General features: G+C 34.2%; 1 protein-coding gene and 1 long non-coding RNA gene across 7 annotated transcripts in view; one reads left to right on the top strand and one right to left on the bottom strand.

Annotated features, from left to right (window-relative positions):
- Positions 1–17,143, top strand: part of CD36 (CD36 molecule (CD36 blood group)) — a 126,899-nt gene that overhangs the window by 29,680 nt on the left and 80,076 nt on the right. For 5 of the 6 annotated variants that reach the window (XM_017975402.4, XM_078343004.1, XM_009002563.5 and 2 more), the window contains exon 1: positions 15,944–16,001. The exons of the other annotated variant lie outside the window; for it this stretch is intronic. The gene's annotated coding sequence lies outside the window, so the exon portion shown is untranslated. Of the gene's footprint in view, positions 1–15,943; positions 16,002–17,143 lie in introns of those variants that run through there. 6 annotated transcript variants of the gene reach the window in all.
- Positions 159–12,302, bottom strand: LOC103794872 (uncharacterized). The gene is made up of 2 exons (XR_622345.5): positions 12,187–12,302; positions 159–500 (listed from the first exon to the last, which is right to left on the bottom strand). It is a non-coding gene; the product is annotated as an uncharacterized LOC103794872 (long non-coding RNA).

Genomic DNA, 17,143 nt, shown 5'->3' with positions numbered 1-17,143 from the left:
TTTCTCCTCAAAGAGTCTGAAGATCACAATATTTTAAAATATCATCTCTGTTGTCAGAAGCTTTAATATTATCAATTATCTGTACCCACGACTTTGTAAATAGTGTTAGTATTACAAAAAGAACATTCTGGGAATGAGATATTCAAACAATGTCAGGATTTAGGATATAAACAGATTCTGTTTATTTGCAGCTTGATTTCTCTAGGAAGGAAATGTGTTCTCTTTTTCATTTACAGAATCTTCCAGATAAAGACAGTTGTTCATAAGCCATTCTACTTGCTCTCTCCATCAAGTTCTTGGGCTTGAAAACTTTAACAGTTGTACTTCCCAAATTCATCATAATAGTCTGATCCTCTTCATTCATTTACCTTTGCTTCTGCTGGATTCACTTTTTTATTTGATTGAGGGAGAATTTTTCTGATGTTCCAAATACCTTTTACTCTATTGCATTTTGTCTACTATTCCTGGATATTGATGATAGCAAAGATGATAGCAAATATCTGCAGAGCATAGTGAAAAATCTTTGATTAGAATTTCAGGCCTTTTGTGCATCTCAAGTTCAAATTTATATAGTGAGGAGTTCAAGACCAAGTTTAAAATCCATATAGATACAATCTAACCTTTCAGGGCCCAGGATTCTAACACCTTTCATTCATATATGAGCAAATGTGAATTTGGTGGTGTGGGTCACACCTGTAATCCCAGTGACATGGGAGGCTGAGGCAGGAAGGGCTTGAGCCTAGGAGTTGGAGACCAGCCTGGGCAGCATAGTGAGACCCCATCTTTATAAGAAAGTAAAAATTAAAAAAACTTAGTTGAGCATGGTGGTGCATTACGTCTGTAATTTCAGTGATGGGAGTCTGAGATGGGAGGATCACTTTAGCCTAAAAGGTCAAGGCTACCGTGAGCTTGGATTGCACCACTGCACTTTAGCCTGGGTGGCAGAGTGAACCCCATCTCACAAAAAATGTGATCTTTGTCTCAAATGTTAATTAAGGAAGCTGAGCATTGAGAAGTCATTTGAGTGACAGTGTTTGGAAAATAACTGACAGTGTATGACAGATTCATGGATAATCTGTTAGACAATTATTCCCCATTCAGAACTGAAGTTGTAAGAGTAAAAACAACTGACTACCAGGATAAGGAAAGATATTATAATCAAACTAAATTTTGACACTTGGCATTAGTTGGTCTAGGAACAAGGATAAAGAATAATGCCTGGATGATAAATAAGATAGCTTCCTCATCTAGCCAATAATCTGCACTGTAGTGCTCTTTACATGAGAGAGTTAATGAGGCTTAAGTGAAATGGTTAATGTGTTAGCTCTTTGACTGCCAATCAAATATATTATTGGGCACTTACTCCTAAACACAGTGATGACTGCAAAGCCATACTCATTTCTCTCCAGGGGCTTCTAAGTTAGTGGCTAATAATAACTACAAGGTGTAATGGAGGCGTCGAAGTAGTACTGGTACAAGACTAGGCATAAACTGCATGTTGAGGGAACATAAGCCCTAAGTTATGCTTTGGACATAAAAACTCAATGTGGTCAAAAGACCAGGAGTCTGATGAAGTCAGCTTCCAATTTCTGTTGAATCCAGAGCAAAGCATTTAACTTTGTGTGACTTGAGGTGGCTATATTAATTTGCATTTGTTTTGAATTAATTTATGCATGTGTCAGTCTCATTTTTATAATCACAACTCATCCAAAGGTTTTCTCAAATGTTAGCCTTATCTAGAAAATCTGTACCAAAGAAGTCACAAAGAATGGCTCTACATTGGAGAGGATGCTGCGATCTAATGGAAAAGATACAACAGATCATAAGAAATTATTATGAACAACTGTATGCTAGCAACCTAAAGGAAATGGATACATTACTGGACATGTGCAATCTACTAAGATTGAATTATTAAGAAATAGAAAATCTGAACACATCTGTCTCTCAGTTGCCTGTACTGGTACCTAAAAACACATTTCACTGCATTACATACTGAAACAATTTATTCAGTCAATTTCATGGAAAGCCTTCTATGTGACATGCCCTAAGATGACCAAGGGTAAACTGGCTAACACTGACTCATGACCTACAAATAGCTATGCCAAACCTCCAAGGGAATTTGTATTGTAATATGGCAAAGCTTCTATTTAGCATTAAGGCAATGAAATAGGGTTCTTATTTGAGCTACCATCAAGAAAAGTAGAGGTGACCGTTTTGAACTCAGTGTTGATATGATCTCTTTGATCCTGCAGATATTTTAATAGTACAACTAGCACATAGTAGCTAAATAAATCCCATCAGTTTCTTCTGGGTTGTGAATTGGTGTGCATGTAATACAAACATAAAATTTATTGACTGTTTTTTCCTAGTGACTTCTGACCTTGGTCATTGCAATTCTTATCTAATCTCTGATTTAGCCTCCAACTTCCAATATTCAAATACGTGTTTATTTTGTGTCTGTCCTCTATGTTAAGGCTTTTAGGCTGAATATATAAAAGTGACTTACTGCCCAAATAGCAAAATGTGGATAAACACTGAAGCTGGGGTATGATCACCTGGGCTCATTATCTCTATTTTCTAAAATATCCACAATATAAAGTCAAAAGACCAAAAAAACCCAATAAAATATATTTTTAGATATGGTCTTTATGAACAGAATAAGTATAAAGTTGACTTTTAACTGTACAGGAAGAAAAGTTTACAGAAAGACCGAGCAGGCCTAACTGCTTCTGCTGTCCCTTAAAAAACACAAATATTATAAGTATTTTCTGCTTTATGACTTTTGCTTGCATTTAATTTTTTACGTGAAAGACAATCAGTCTCCTTTATTTATAAGTTTCCTGGAAGAAGCAATGTCATCTAAACTTTCATCAAGACTTAGACCTTGAAATCTTTGCTTCTTAATTCACCCATTTCTATATTGTGGTCATTGTTATTAACTTAAAATGTAAAAGGTCTGTGTTTCATTTTTAGTATATCACTTCTGGTAGGTACCAGATGTTTCCTTTAGACTGGGTTACAGCTTCTTATTTGCTTTCTTTTTTCTCTTAAAATATGTACCTACCAATAGCTTCCATGTGGTCGTTTGCAGGACATTACAGTATAGTCCTTGAACTGGCAGCTTGGAATAATGTCTCAAGGACAAGGAAGGAAACTCTAAGGGAAAAGTGTGGAAAGGGAAAGAGGAGAAGACAAAGTATATGGAGATACCAGATGAAGCTAAGAAAAAATTACGCAGCACACACCGACTTGCTTTACTGTGATCTCCGTGCAAAAAAAAAAAAGTCTTATTGGGGAAACATTTCAATTTGCACTGAAAGTGTAGCTTAGTATTCAGGTAAACTTTTAATAATTGTCTTATTAATATAAGACAACATTAATATAGCTGATATTTCCATGGCTTAATATTCTCCTTGTACTATCAAATTTTTCTGTTATGTATCATTTAAGAGGAAAAGCAAAAACACTGACAGTGTTATTCACTGTACTTCTGTGTACACTGATATAAACAAAACAAAATGTATGACTTCTAGATAAAAAGCAAACTAAAAATATTAGTGAAATTCCCCAACCCTAATTGTAAGAGCTTCCAGAATTGCTTACAAGTGTGTTCTGAAATGCAAAAGATGTTCAAGTTTATGGATCAATTAAGAAATTAGGATAACAAATCAGAATTATAAACAAGTATAGTGTATAATTTACATACTAATTTTGGTTAGAAACATTCCATCAAAGATAAAAATTCTGTATCACATCTACAGACAGAAAGGCAAGGTTAATGTCACTAACTGAGCTCACTTATTTCAGGGATCTATAACTATGGTCCCTAATTCTGATAATATATCAAACAAGTATAAAGAGACAATATATAAATTTTCTTTATCATCTAAGAGATATAGCAATGAGTTATTCAATGACTATTTGAAATGTATCTTACACACAAATATAAAAATATATTATTAAGTCTTAGGCTTTAAGCTAAATATGTTTCAATTTTGATAGAGATGAAATCTCTTCTCCTATACCCTCATAATTATGACTAATTTCTGGCTATATGTTATTTCAGCTCCTGAACCATGGACATGACCACTGATTATAATCTGAATTCAGTAATAGCATACATAAACTTGACTTGGCCCCCTCCCCTTGTCTTTCTCTAATTGTGAATTGTTGTAAAGAATATACAATATTTGCTAAAATAAAAGTATTTCTTAGAGGTACCTAGATCCTACTCCCAAAATCGTATGGCAAAACATATTCAATTTATTACCTTAGAGTTCCAGGGTAAAGTATACAAATCTGGCAATTTAATGCTATTTTGTTAATAAGGAAATGGGAGATCATGGAAAATAAGGAATTGCAAATTCAAAATAATAATAATAATAGAAACATCAAGGCAAAAGGTAGCAGAGGTACTTTGAATATCATTCTAAGGTTGTTTTTTTACAAATCTGAGACACTTAAATGTTCAAGGAGAGTTGAAAATAGCAAAGCAAGGACGGGGCATGGTGGCTCAAGCCTGTAATTCCAACACTTTGGGAGGCCGAGACGGGTGGATCATGAGGTCAAGAGATCGAGACCATTCTGGTCAAATGGTGAAACCCCATCTCTATTAAAAATACAAAAAATTAGCTGGGCATGGTGGCACGTGCCTGTAATCCCAGCTACTCAGGAGGCTGAGGCAGGAGAATTGCCTGAACCCAGGAGGCGGAGGTTGTGGTGAGCCGAGATCACACCATTGCACTCCAGCCTGGGTAACAAGAGCGGAATTCTGTCTCAAAAAAAAAAAAAAAAAAAAATAGCAAAGCAAAGCAAAGAGCAGTTATAAGCCAAGATATGCCAAATATGAAGAGAATGAACCTTTGCACCAACCTTTCATACCTTGTCAATATCTCCCCAATTCCTACTGAATGGATACCTTGGCCAAGCATTTAACATTTTCTGTGATATTTCCTCAGTTTTCTTTTTCATTTTTCCCAAATTTGATGACCGTTTCCTACTTCTTGACTTGGCAGAGTAAACTGAATGCCAATTTGTCAGGCAGATTGAATGCCTGTCTATTTCCTGTGTGTATCCCTTATGTTTGAGGGCCTCTAAGTCTGTTTTAAAACTCTTTCCTCTGCCTAGGAGCTCATTTCTTTCTCTTTCCACATGTTCAAATACTATCAATTTTGCAAAACTTTACATAATATCCTGTTATCTCTGCATTTCCCGATCTCCTTCTGCGATCTCTAGGCAAATTATTTATGCCTATCTTATGGTTTAATAATTAGCTACTTTGTATTATAACTATCATCCATCTATTATTGTAATACAGTTTTTCCCAACCACTGGTTTCCAATATCAGGGATGAACAATAACAAAAATGGTAAATGTATCTGTTTCCATTTCTATTTTAAAATCAATTTGGACTCTAACTGCTTAAAAAGGAAATCAGCAATTTGAGATCCTCTTAGCGGTTGTCAAATGAGCATACATTCGACTTATCAAAATGAACACTCTTAGTATAAGGAGACCTTCAAACTTGATTCAATTTTAAATCTTTATTATTATTATTTTTAAAGATCGTTGGTTAAAGGTATTGACCAATTAGATGTACGTTGGTTTAAGTACATTGAAAACCACAGATGAAAGTAGAGCAATCTCTCTCTATCTGGGACTTTTCAACACCATCTTTATTGGATTTGAAAATTACATTCAGTTGATTAGTATTCCAACAGAGCAATAAGTGTTGTTTCTGGTATTTCAAAACCAATTATCAAAATTAAAATGTAGTATATATATATATATATATATATATATATACTATATTTTAATGTTTTATTTATTGCTATAAAAATTCACATGATGGAGAAGTATGTTTATTAAGCAGACTGCACTGTCTTTCTTTCTTCATAATTAAGAAATTACTACAAATATAAAAAACAAAATAATATGATTTAAGGTATGAAATATAAAAATTCAAATAGCAATTAATGAAAGAAGTGTTTATCTATTTTTGATGACCAAAAAGGTAGTTACATTTCAGCTTACTTTACACTGTATATTTGGCACCAAAACACACTACATTATACTTTGTGTTTAGAACTATAAAATAATTAGCTAATAAAAGCATAATTTGTTAACACATAATTTATTAACACTATATACTTTGTTCTAAAACACAATATGTTCATGTATAGTGTTAATAAATTATGTGTTAACAAATTATGCTTTTATTAGCAAATTATAGTAAAATTTATTTGTTAATATGAAAAAGTCAAATTTAGCTCTTCATTATGGGCATCATTAAAGAATACGTAATCCTTAACAATTTACTAATATAATTAAAAATCTAACTTTATTTATAATATTAAAAATGAATAACATTTTTTAAGCACTAGAGCATTTATATATAATTATAAAAATGGGCCATAAGTCAGAAAATGTTTGGAAATATTAGTTGATAGTAAGAATAACTAAAAACTAAATATAATAAATGCTTTACACTTACTGAGAAATGTAATATGTCAGTCAATAAATGGCTAAATAACTACATGAAATTAAAGGAGAAAATAGCCTGGGAGGTCGCCCTCTAGAAGGACGACATCTGAATAGCAGCCAGCAGGGAAGAAGAACCTCAGTCTTAGTACTGTAAGGAACTCCATTCTGTCAACAATCTTGTGAGCTTAAAAGAGGACCCTAACTGCCAAATCAGAATTCAACTTAACCAAAACTTTCATTTTAGTCTTATGAGACACTGAGAAGAGAATCCAGCCATTCCATGCCCAACTTCTGACACAGAGAACTATGAAGTAGCTCATGGGTAAGACTTTAAACCACTCAGTTTGTGGTAATTTGTTATTCAGCACAGGAAATGAATACATTAAGGGTACTTTTTTTTTGTTTGGCTATTCATTCCTATCATTTTGTGTATCATAACAAATAATTTGAAACTATATATTAGACTGTAGATTTTTCATTCTTCACAGATATTAGTTCATAGAATTAAGGTTCGTTATTAAACTCTAAACATTTTTTATTGTGAATTAATGTGATAAGTAAATGTATGAGAAATAGTTTACTCAACTGGCCAACAGATATTGCTGGTGTGTTTTCTGTGTGCTGAGCGGTCTTCTAAGCAGTGTGGATATGGCAGGATATGGCAGTGAACAAGACAGTAAAACTTCCCTGGCCTCAAGGAGCTTACATTTTCATGTGAAATACAGATATTAAAGATTTTTAAAATGCCAAACAAACTAATGTGCAAGAAAATCAGGTAACATAAACAAATAAATGCAGTAAAGTAGGTTAGATGATTGGGTATGATGTGAGCTTATTTGAAATAGTGGCTAAGTGAAGACAGGGAGCAGAACCAGCACACAAATGTCTGGGGCAAAGGGTTCTAAGTAGACTGAACAGCCAGTGCAAGGTTCACAGGTGGAATACAGTTTGGCATTTTCCAGAAGGGGCAGTGTATTTTGGTAGAGTGCATAAAGTGAAATATGGTAAGAGATCAGGATGGAGGACTAGTCAAGGGCCAAATCATGGGAGGTGTTACAGGTTCTGAATATCTTAAGATAATCTCTACTTCTGAATCCTTTATTAGAATGCTTTGATGACATTGCATATTTTAATATTCGTCTTTTTTTTTTTTTTTTTGAGACACTCTGTTGCCCAGGCGAAGTGCAGTGACACAATCATAGCTCACTGCAGCATTGACTTCTGAGGCTCTAGTGATTCTCCCACCTCAGCCTCCCAAGTATCTGGTACTACAGGCACATGCCACCACATCTGGCGAATTTTATTTTTTGTAAATCCAGGGTCTTGTTATGTTGCTGGGGCTGGTTTCAAACTCCTAGGCTCAAGAAATCCTCCCACCTTAGCTTCCCAAGGTGCTGGGATTACAGGTGTGGGCCATTGCACCCTGGCATAATGTTGAACTTTTATAAAGATCTACTTAAGGAAGTTATCTTAGAGTTTAGTGCATGAAGAAATATGATGTCTTTAGAAGGACTGCTACATTTTCTTGTATCTGATGAGAGCTTTCAAACACAATGCAGTTCCTTTGTGGTCCTGGCTGCCAGGAGACACCAAACTTGAGCTCCCATGAACTAACAGTCTTTAGCTAAGGTTCTGGGAAAAATTTATCTCCCCTCCTTCATGACTATTTTCTTTGTTATTTTTCTATGTCACCATTGATTTTATGTTGTTCACTGCTATTTAAAATGCCTTTGGAAATAAGTATAATTTTTAAAAAATCAATAAAATCACCACATTTGCCAATCTGGAATATTTCTTTTTAAAACTATGATTCATATGAAATCTATTTATTAAATAATTGTTTCATCTCTGGGAACTACCTGTTAAATTAAATGAATAAGCTCTCAATTATACCAATGAGGTTAAATATGTTGCTAAGTATGATCAAATAAGGTTTAAATGGACAGGTAAATAAAGATTGATATATAATATTATGGAAGGTCAATAGAGAAGGGTATTTGCTGGCTAAGGGGAAATGAAGAAGACAGCACAGAGATAAGGTGCCTCCACTGCGTCTTAAAGTAAGACCGCTGTGTGCTGCTAAATACGGTAATGCTTGCTGTACACTGCACAAAACTAAAGGGTGTCATCCATATTACATATTATCAGATCTTATACAATTTGATACAATTTATTATCAAATATACAATATTGTACAGCAAACATACTTATAAATATATATCACCTATGATACATCATATATATGCAGTAATTTTTAAACATGGAAATATACATTAATTTAGATTTGATTTGGCCAGGTTGGATATCGGACATGTTATTATTTTTCAATGCTTCAAGTATACACACCTTGTTAAGAATCACTGAATTTAAAGAGTAACATTTAGTGGAGAATGGAAAATTCTAGATATAAGAACTATTTGAAGCAATGAGAGATGAAAAGTGAGAATGCAGGGACAATTTCATTGAAGAACAGATGATTCAAAACAGAAACAGTAGGTGACGGCCTTAAATACTCATCTGAGGAGTTTGAAGCCCATTATCTGGGCAATGAGGGTTATTAATGTTTTATCTTAAATAAATCAAAGAGTCTAATTTGTGACTTAGAAAGATTAATCTGATAAACAAGAAGGGAGCAGATCTTCATGCAGGAAGATCAAGTAGGGCATGAAGGCAATGGTCAATGTGGTGGTGATTGAAACCTGACTTAAGTAGAGGCGGTGAAAAATAAAACACAGGAGACGAATAGAAAAAAATATATGGTGAAGTTAAAAGTGTTAGAAATTGGAAGATAATTGGGTGTATGGGTGACAGTTTCAAGCTGAGCGACAGTAAATATGGTGATGAAATGTATGGAGACTGAGAACACAGTCTTACAGATAGGGAGGAGGAGATGTGTGTTTAAGACACCTGAGTGGAGACATCCACAGAAGGTTGACATGCAGTTACACACAGAGAGTCAGTCATGCCAGAGTGTCCAAGAGTTCAAGGCCCAGATCCATGGAGATCTAGGTCCAAGTCTGGCCATGTGAGGCACCCTGACAGTGAAGTAAATTACTTAACTTTTCTAAGCCTCTATTTAAATTGTAAAGCAGTAAATATTAGTATCACCCCCAAGAGTTAAAATAAATTAAGATAATAGACCCTGGACTAGTATGTAGAAAAGCCTTAACAATGCTAACTAATTTTATGATTAGAATAAAATTTAAGGGTCAAAAATTAAAATTTGGAATTAATTGTGCAGAGGTACTAAACTAGGCTCACAGGGAAAAATGCATTTTCAAGGAAGAGAAGATGTAGGAAGAAAAGAAAAAATATAGCCTAGACCTTGATAGGTACCTATAACTTAGAATGCAGGTAGAGCAATGGGAACCCAGAGATAGACAAGGAAACAACAGCCAAGAAGGTACCTTTCTAATCTTTACATTCATAAATAGCCAAAAGCGAAGGAGTGATATATGAAGTGTGGTATAGGGTCTGGAGGTCTCAACTGCAGAGCTTTGCTAGAACTTTTCAATCCACCTCAGAACCATCATACTTAATCCTTTCATGTTTTTCTCTAAGAAAGAAGACGGAGCTACAATTCACTAGAAGCAGCTTTGTACAGTGGTTGTCAAAAAATTACATTAATCATTGTTTGACTCTTGCTGATTACTATATAACATCAAAACAAAGTTTCATACACATAAAGTGCTACAGCATGGAAGTAATAATGATAACAAATCAAGGCTCTGTGTCTGATTTAAAAAGCAGTGGGACATATGCTTGGCTGCCACCATAATTGGCTATGAGCCTGTTGTTTTTTTGCACTGGAAGAGGGACTTTATGTCCTGTGGATATTATTTCTTGGTCCACAGGGACCCAAGTTTCCAGTAGATTACAAGCTCTATGCACATAGCCAGATGTGTCCAAGACTCTTTCTTAAATTAGGCTATTTCTGTAAATTATGCTTAACTTTTTTTCTTTTAGTATTGGGTTTTTTTAAAAATTTCTTTTGGTTCTTTCTCCATGAGAATTAACTAGTATCTCCCTGGACTCACAGTGTCTGTGGTGTCACTTGGGATGTTGTAACAATCCCTGCCATAGCTGTGAAAACCTCCTATGATAACCAAACTAAACAGATACATTGATGTTTCAGTATCACTGTTCACTTGTGTTCACATTGGATTTGGTTTTATTCACTCATTCATTTATTCTTTCATTCAGAAAATATCTTTTCAGCACTGCTATAAACCAATCATTTAGCTAGGTGTGTTCTCATGTGTTATCCAAGGAATGAGTGTTCTGGTAGGGTTTAAAATGATTTCGAGAATAGTTCTCGTTTAAAGACTTCTTCAATTCATCTCATTCTTGTTTCCTCATGCGATACCACTGCCACTAAACCTGTTGATGTTACTTTCTTTTTTTTATTGTTTAGAAATTATTTTTTAAAATATATATTATATTGCCTTTTAGGTTTTGGGATATATGTGAAGAACATTCAAGATTGTTGCATAGGTACATACATGGCAATGTGGTTTGCTGCCTTCCTTCCCATCACCTATATCTGGCATTTCTCCTCATGTTAAATATGTCTTAAATACATCCTCTTTTTCTCCACTTTCTGTGTCATTTTTAGGCCATATTACCCTTACAGCCAATCATAATTACCTGACTGATTTCTCCACCTGAATTCTTATCACTCTTCAATCCACTGTTGGAGACTTTTTCTTTTCAATGTAATTCACATTCAATCATGAATCTTTCCAGATTAAAATACTTCAAAGGCTTCTTATTGTTCCTGGGGTAAATCCTTACAAATTCCTGTGCTATCTAGCCCACCTCTAAACCTCCTGCATCATCTCGTATTTTCCCTGTTCTCTGTTATCCAGGGGCATTGGCTTTCTGCTTTCTCCTTTCAGTTGTCTAAACCTGCTATGCTCCTAGCTGTCCCTGGCAGACTTATTGCAGTTGCTGCTTCCTTACCTTTCAATGCTTTCCTTAATTCTTTGCCAATTGAAACTTACTCATTTTTGGATATTAGTTTATTTAGCACAATGTATATTGAGCTTGAATCTTGTATGTATATGGAAATGTATGTATACATATGTGTTTATATATGTATATATGTATGTATATATTTGTGTGTATATGTATATGTACATGTTTACATATACATATATGTACATATGCAGATACATACATATGCATATACAAATATATACATACATTCCCATATACATATAATATGTGTACATATCAATATAATCTAAAAAAATCTAAAAATCTTGTAAGTATATGGGAATATATGTATACATATTTTTGTGTGTATGCATGTATATATGTATGTATATATATTTGTATGTATATACATATATGTATATACATGCATATATGTATATACATACATATATACATACAAATATATATGTACATTTCCATACATGTCTACACAATATTCATACATAGGCATATATTTACATATAAACATCCATATGCACACATATATGTACAACATACATGCATGCATGTATATGTGTATGTATATGTATATATGTATGCATCTATTAGAAAAGCCTCTCTGATCTCTCAGTTTAGCTTGTCACATTGCAACTTTGTTTTCCTTCACTAAACAATAGCATACCTAAGAGCACAAATTTAGGCTCTTTACCATTTTTTCCCCAAAGGAGAAGCACAATACGTGATATAAACAAAATCTCAACATACCTTGCTTTTGAATGAAAAATGAGTAATGATAACCCAACCATCTTAAAAGGGAAGTATGTTGCTTTGGGGAAGCATTCCTTGGGGAAGTACTGTCTCCTGCAAATTCTTGATGAGGCTTTTATAATTCATGAAGATGACATTAGAATGAAGAAAATAAATAAGGATATTAATTTAGCAATAATATTTGGCTTCAAAGGTTTGAAACATTATTAAATTATTTTAATAGCATATATTTCTATTGGTTTTCATTATTTTTGAAGACCAAACACAGAGTATACATTCTTCCCTAAAGTCAGCTTTTTCAAACACACATAATGTTATTGTATTTTTAAATTGGCAGATAAAATTGTGTGTATTTATTGTGTAAAACATGATGTGTTTTGAAGTATACATCGATTGTAGCTAATTAACAATATAAATTACCTCATATAGTTGTCACAGACATATGTGGTACAGACACTTAAAATTCACTCTCTTAGCATTTTTCAAGAGAATAACATATATATTGAAGTCAGTTATAAGCAACAATGGCAATAAGAACTTTACCTTAATCTGATGCTTAGAATAAAGACATTCCACATATGCTGTATTAGAGAAAAGCAAGTTAAGCTGAGAAGATTAATATTAAACCTTTGTCACAGCTCTCCTGTAGAAAAATGCTTCTAATGAAGAAGATGTGTTTGGGTGAAATTGTTTATTCCATGCTAACAAACAAACAAGCAAACAAAAATCCATGGCAAGAATAGTGTGCTAATAGAAATTACACAAATTAGCCTTCAAATATCTTTCAGAGTCTGCATTTGTAATTTAGGCAAGCTGATAATTATACAAGGGCATTTTTTCAAATACGTTTTTCATAAACACAAGTTAGCAAGGTTAATATGTAAGTATCTTGTTGAATAATAGTATTGTTTTCAAGTGGGCAGAGGGGTTTATGCCAAAATTTTTCTAGAAGGCCACAAACTGTTCCTTCCCAGTTGTGTTACAGAGGGGTTCAAGAACAGTTCAGTGTTAACGCAATGGATGAAATATACAAATGAGGAGCAAATCTTTGATTTAAAATTTGAATTTTTAAGCATCATATTATTAATTTTAAAAGTCCTAAACACATTCAGCATTACATATGCAGGATGAATTAAATGTCATTAATAATACTTGAAGCACACTGGATGATGGCGATAGAATAGAGAAGAAAATGATCTGAAAGTGGACTAGCACTTGGAAGACATCAGAGAAACAGGGTGTGGGAACTGCTGGGTAGGAGTGAAAACATGATTCTACTACTGCCTCTATGTATGATGCTTTGCATATGTACAGATAAATATAACTACTTGTTTTGAGAAAAAGATGTTCATACTGAAATGGGAAATTCCATGATATTATCTTGTGAAGGACTTTCTGTCAACAGCTGGAAACAGCTGCTATTAGCAACAGGATTGTAGGTGCAACTTTAATGGCTTAAAGTTAGGCCAGACAACAAACTGGAAAAAAAAAAATAAGTCCTAAGTTTCAATTGAAAGTCTGTGATGAAATGTTCAGGTTTGAAGATGGTATAGAAAACTTCTGGGGATTACCTAGATGGAGGGAGTCAGTGGTCTTTCTCAGTGATTTACCACAGAGCCATCATCCATTTTAACACAATCCACCACTACTTTTCCCCTCCTTCACCACCTATCCCTATCAGCTCATGCCCAACAGGGAGTAAACAATTTAATGATAATGCAAATATAATTTGTGGAAAAGAAATACAGGATTTCCTATTCTTACTTGTGGGACATAATCCATATTTGAAGATAATAGTGCTTATAATGTCAGAGGCAGTCTATGATATTTACTGTGTTCATAGGAAATATGCATAGCTGTGTTCACTGAATTTTTAACATGGCTTCTTGTTTCTTTGATAAAATAATTTGTTTAAAAGTTCCTAGTTCAAATAATAGAAAAACCCTTTACACACAGGGAACAACATTTTTTTTTTCCTTAGTGATAAAGGTCGCATTCTGTAATATTTGGAGATATGTGATCCTACTTTTCATGCAAAAACCATCTGACCTAAAGGACCAACTCCTTGCCACCTGGTGTTCCCTCTCTATGTCACATATCAGACCTCTGGCTGAGAAGCGGCCATCAGGGCTGGCCCTCCAGGATCTGGAAGATCAAAGTGTGCACATACACACTGGCAAGGAGAACATGAAACACGTAAATGCAAGAAATGACAAACCTCCCTGGCTGTAGTGGTGGCTTACGGATCTTCTTTTTCCTGCGTTAGAGACATAATGCTTCTGGGAATGTCTTGGTGTCATAGCAGTACTCTTTAGGGACCATTTCTGTGCTTTCTCTAACTTTGTTTAAGCAACAAAAAAGTAAAAGAAGCTTTGGAATTGCTCATAGGGTGGCTAATCTGATACAGATAAAGGATAGATGAAACTCATTTTTAGCCTGTAACAATATTGTAGGATGGAAAAGAATACTTGCTTTTGAGTCAAAATTGGGTGGGTTAGACTCTCAAATGAGTCAGTTATTTACCATGTGTCCATCGTCAAAACTTATCCTGTTAGTTGCAGTTTCTTCTCTGGAACATGAGCCTGAAATATTAATTTGAAAGGTTTTTGGGATTAGAGAAGGAGAATGAATTTGATGGTATCTACCTCACAACGTGTCAGGCACAGGAACAGTGCTCAATACATAGGACCTGTTATTAAAATATGATGAAAATACTGGTTATGGTAATTTGACAAAATAACCTTTCTTTGTGGCTAGTGGTTACTACTCAATACAGAATAGATTTATTTAGAGTGGTAGCTCTAGTCTATCATTTTCCTTTAATGTCATTGTGCAAAATAAATTTTAATTGAAAATATTTAAACATAAGGAGAGCAATATGACTCTTTTCTAGTTTCTCTGTTCACTTTGCTTTAATATAGAATTAGGGATTTTTAGCACATAAATCCTAGAAAGTAATTTAGAAATCTTGTCATTATATCTTCAGAGTAATAACTTTCATCACAGCGGCTGTTTGGGCTGAGTAGAGCTTTATTCATGTTTACCAGAAGTCCTAAGCAAAATTTATTTCAAACCAAATATATTCTACAACTGTTCAAAAAGATTCATAAAACAATAATTTAAACCAAAGAACTCTGGCAGTGCATGGCACTTTCTGCCTCATTAATTTAGGCAAACAAAAAAAGTGACCAAATGACTACTGAAAACACAGAGGAGAAAAAATACTAAGAAAGTTTACAGGGACTCACCTGCAAAAGTTACTGAAACAAAAATCTGTTGACTAAATAGTAATGAATATTCACTTTTATGTTGTTTTATACTTAAGAAAGGAAAACCTGAGCCTTTCTCTGTACTATCAGAGCAGATGGCAACCATGAAGTGAAGCACACTGACTATTAATGATTGATCACTTGAATTTCTATGTTTTATAAGTACAGCTTCCATCTGTTAAGGGGAATAACAGGTTCTAGCAAGGAAAGGATTAAGGGCTTTATTTTCCTCAACTGAAGCCCAAAATGAGTGAGCTTTTTCAAGTTAACGTTTATTTCATTTGGCTCAGGTGTCAAGGATCTATATTTATCTGGTGTTAGGCGTGTGTCTGAAGTGCTGGAAGTCTCAGAATGTCAATGGCTTTCAGATGTCGAGATAACCTTAAGGATAGATGAAGGGTTGAGAGGCTGTGCCTCATTTCTGAGTCCTCAGCTGCTATGCCGTGGAAATCCTGTTTATTTTCTGCGTCTCCTCCTGCAAGAGTCTCTCTGGAGCCAGTCTTGAGGTCCTACAACTGCGGAAGCAAGCTCTTCTAGAAGTTGGTGAGCAGAATGCTTTTTGTTTAGAACTAGGCTATAAATGTATTTGTAGTTGATGCACTATCATCTAGTAAGTAACTATTTTGAGCTCTCTAAAACATAGTTTAGTCTGTGATGCTTCTTTCAGCATATTTGCAAGTTTTAACCAAAGGGTTAAAGAAATTTGCTTTTTAAGCCTTAAAACTTGCATTTCCACAAGTCTCTAAATTCCATAGGATGCTATGGATTTCCAGTTGCCTATTTCATGTTTTTTACTTAGAAAGCATCAGAAAACCTAAACTTCTCGTGATTTCAACAAGTGTAATTTTACTTGAAACTTTTTTCTTTAGATTTCTTATTTTATTTCTGTATTCTGATACGTTTAGAAGAAGATTAAATTTTTCAAAAGGATACTCTAAAAATCTGACCAATTTGATTATCCTTTTCCAACTTGGAAAAATATTTATTTCAAATGAGACTAGAATTTGAATCACCGCCTTTAGTGGGACTCTGAAAATGTTTTTTGGCCTGCTGTCGCAACTGACAAATATATTGAAGAAATAACCTAAAAGACCAATATTAACAATTTGACTTCTAGACCGAAGAAAACAAAAGCCTTTTATACATAAAACTTACTAATCATTAGTGATCGTAGAAGATTTCTTGAGTGTGGGCCTCACAGATCCTGTTTGTGGGGTGGGGGAAGATTTTGTGACATAGCAGAAATTTTGTTATATGGTGTGTTTCATAATATGGCTACATAAGATCAGGCAACAATGCCAAGAATGACAGTCATTACTTATACAGAAAGTCAAGTTAGGCATATTTTGAGACAAAATTAAAGGTTGATAGAAAAAGAAAAAAAGCAATTCCTTCTGTTTCTCCATGTTTATTTTACAAACCTTGGAAATGAATTAGATAGGCTTCTTTGCCGTTATGAAAAGGTCACCTTCTTTTATTATTTGAGGAATGGTTGCTTGGTGCTAGACTGAATTCTGGGGAACTACTCAGGGCTAATACTTACAAAGGGATAAACTTCTTATTAACACTCCTTGAGAGAACTCACAACTCAGATGAGCTCTGTATCTCAGATGAACAGGCACGCTGTCTTGCTTTCAGATATACCTGACTGAATAATAAAAGTGGATTTGTGGAGGAATGTATGT

The sequence above is a fragment of the Callithrix jacchus genome, chromosome 11 (assembly GCF_049354715.1).
Source record: "Callithrix jacchus isolate 240 chromosome 11, calJac240_pri, whole genome shotgun sequence".
NCBI classification, from domain to species: Eukaryota; Metazoa; Chordata; class Mammalia; order Primates; family Cebidae; genus Callithrix; species Callithrix jacchus.
The sequence above is the reverse complement of the archived record's forward strand: the minus strand, read 5'-3'. Positions and strand labels throughout refer to the sequence as shown.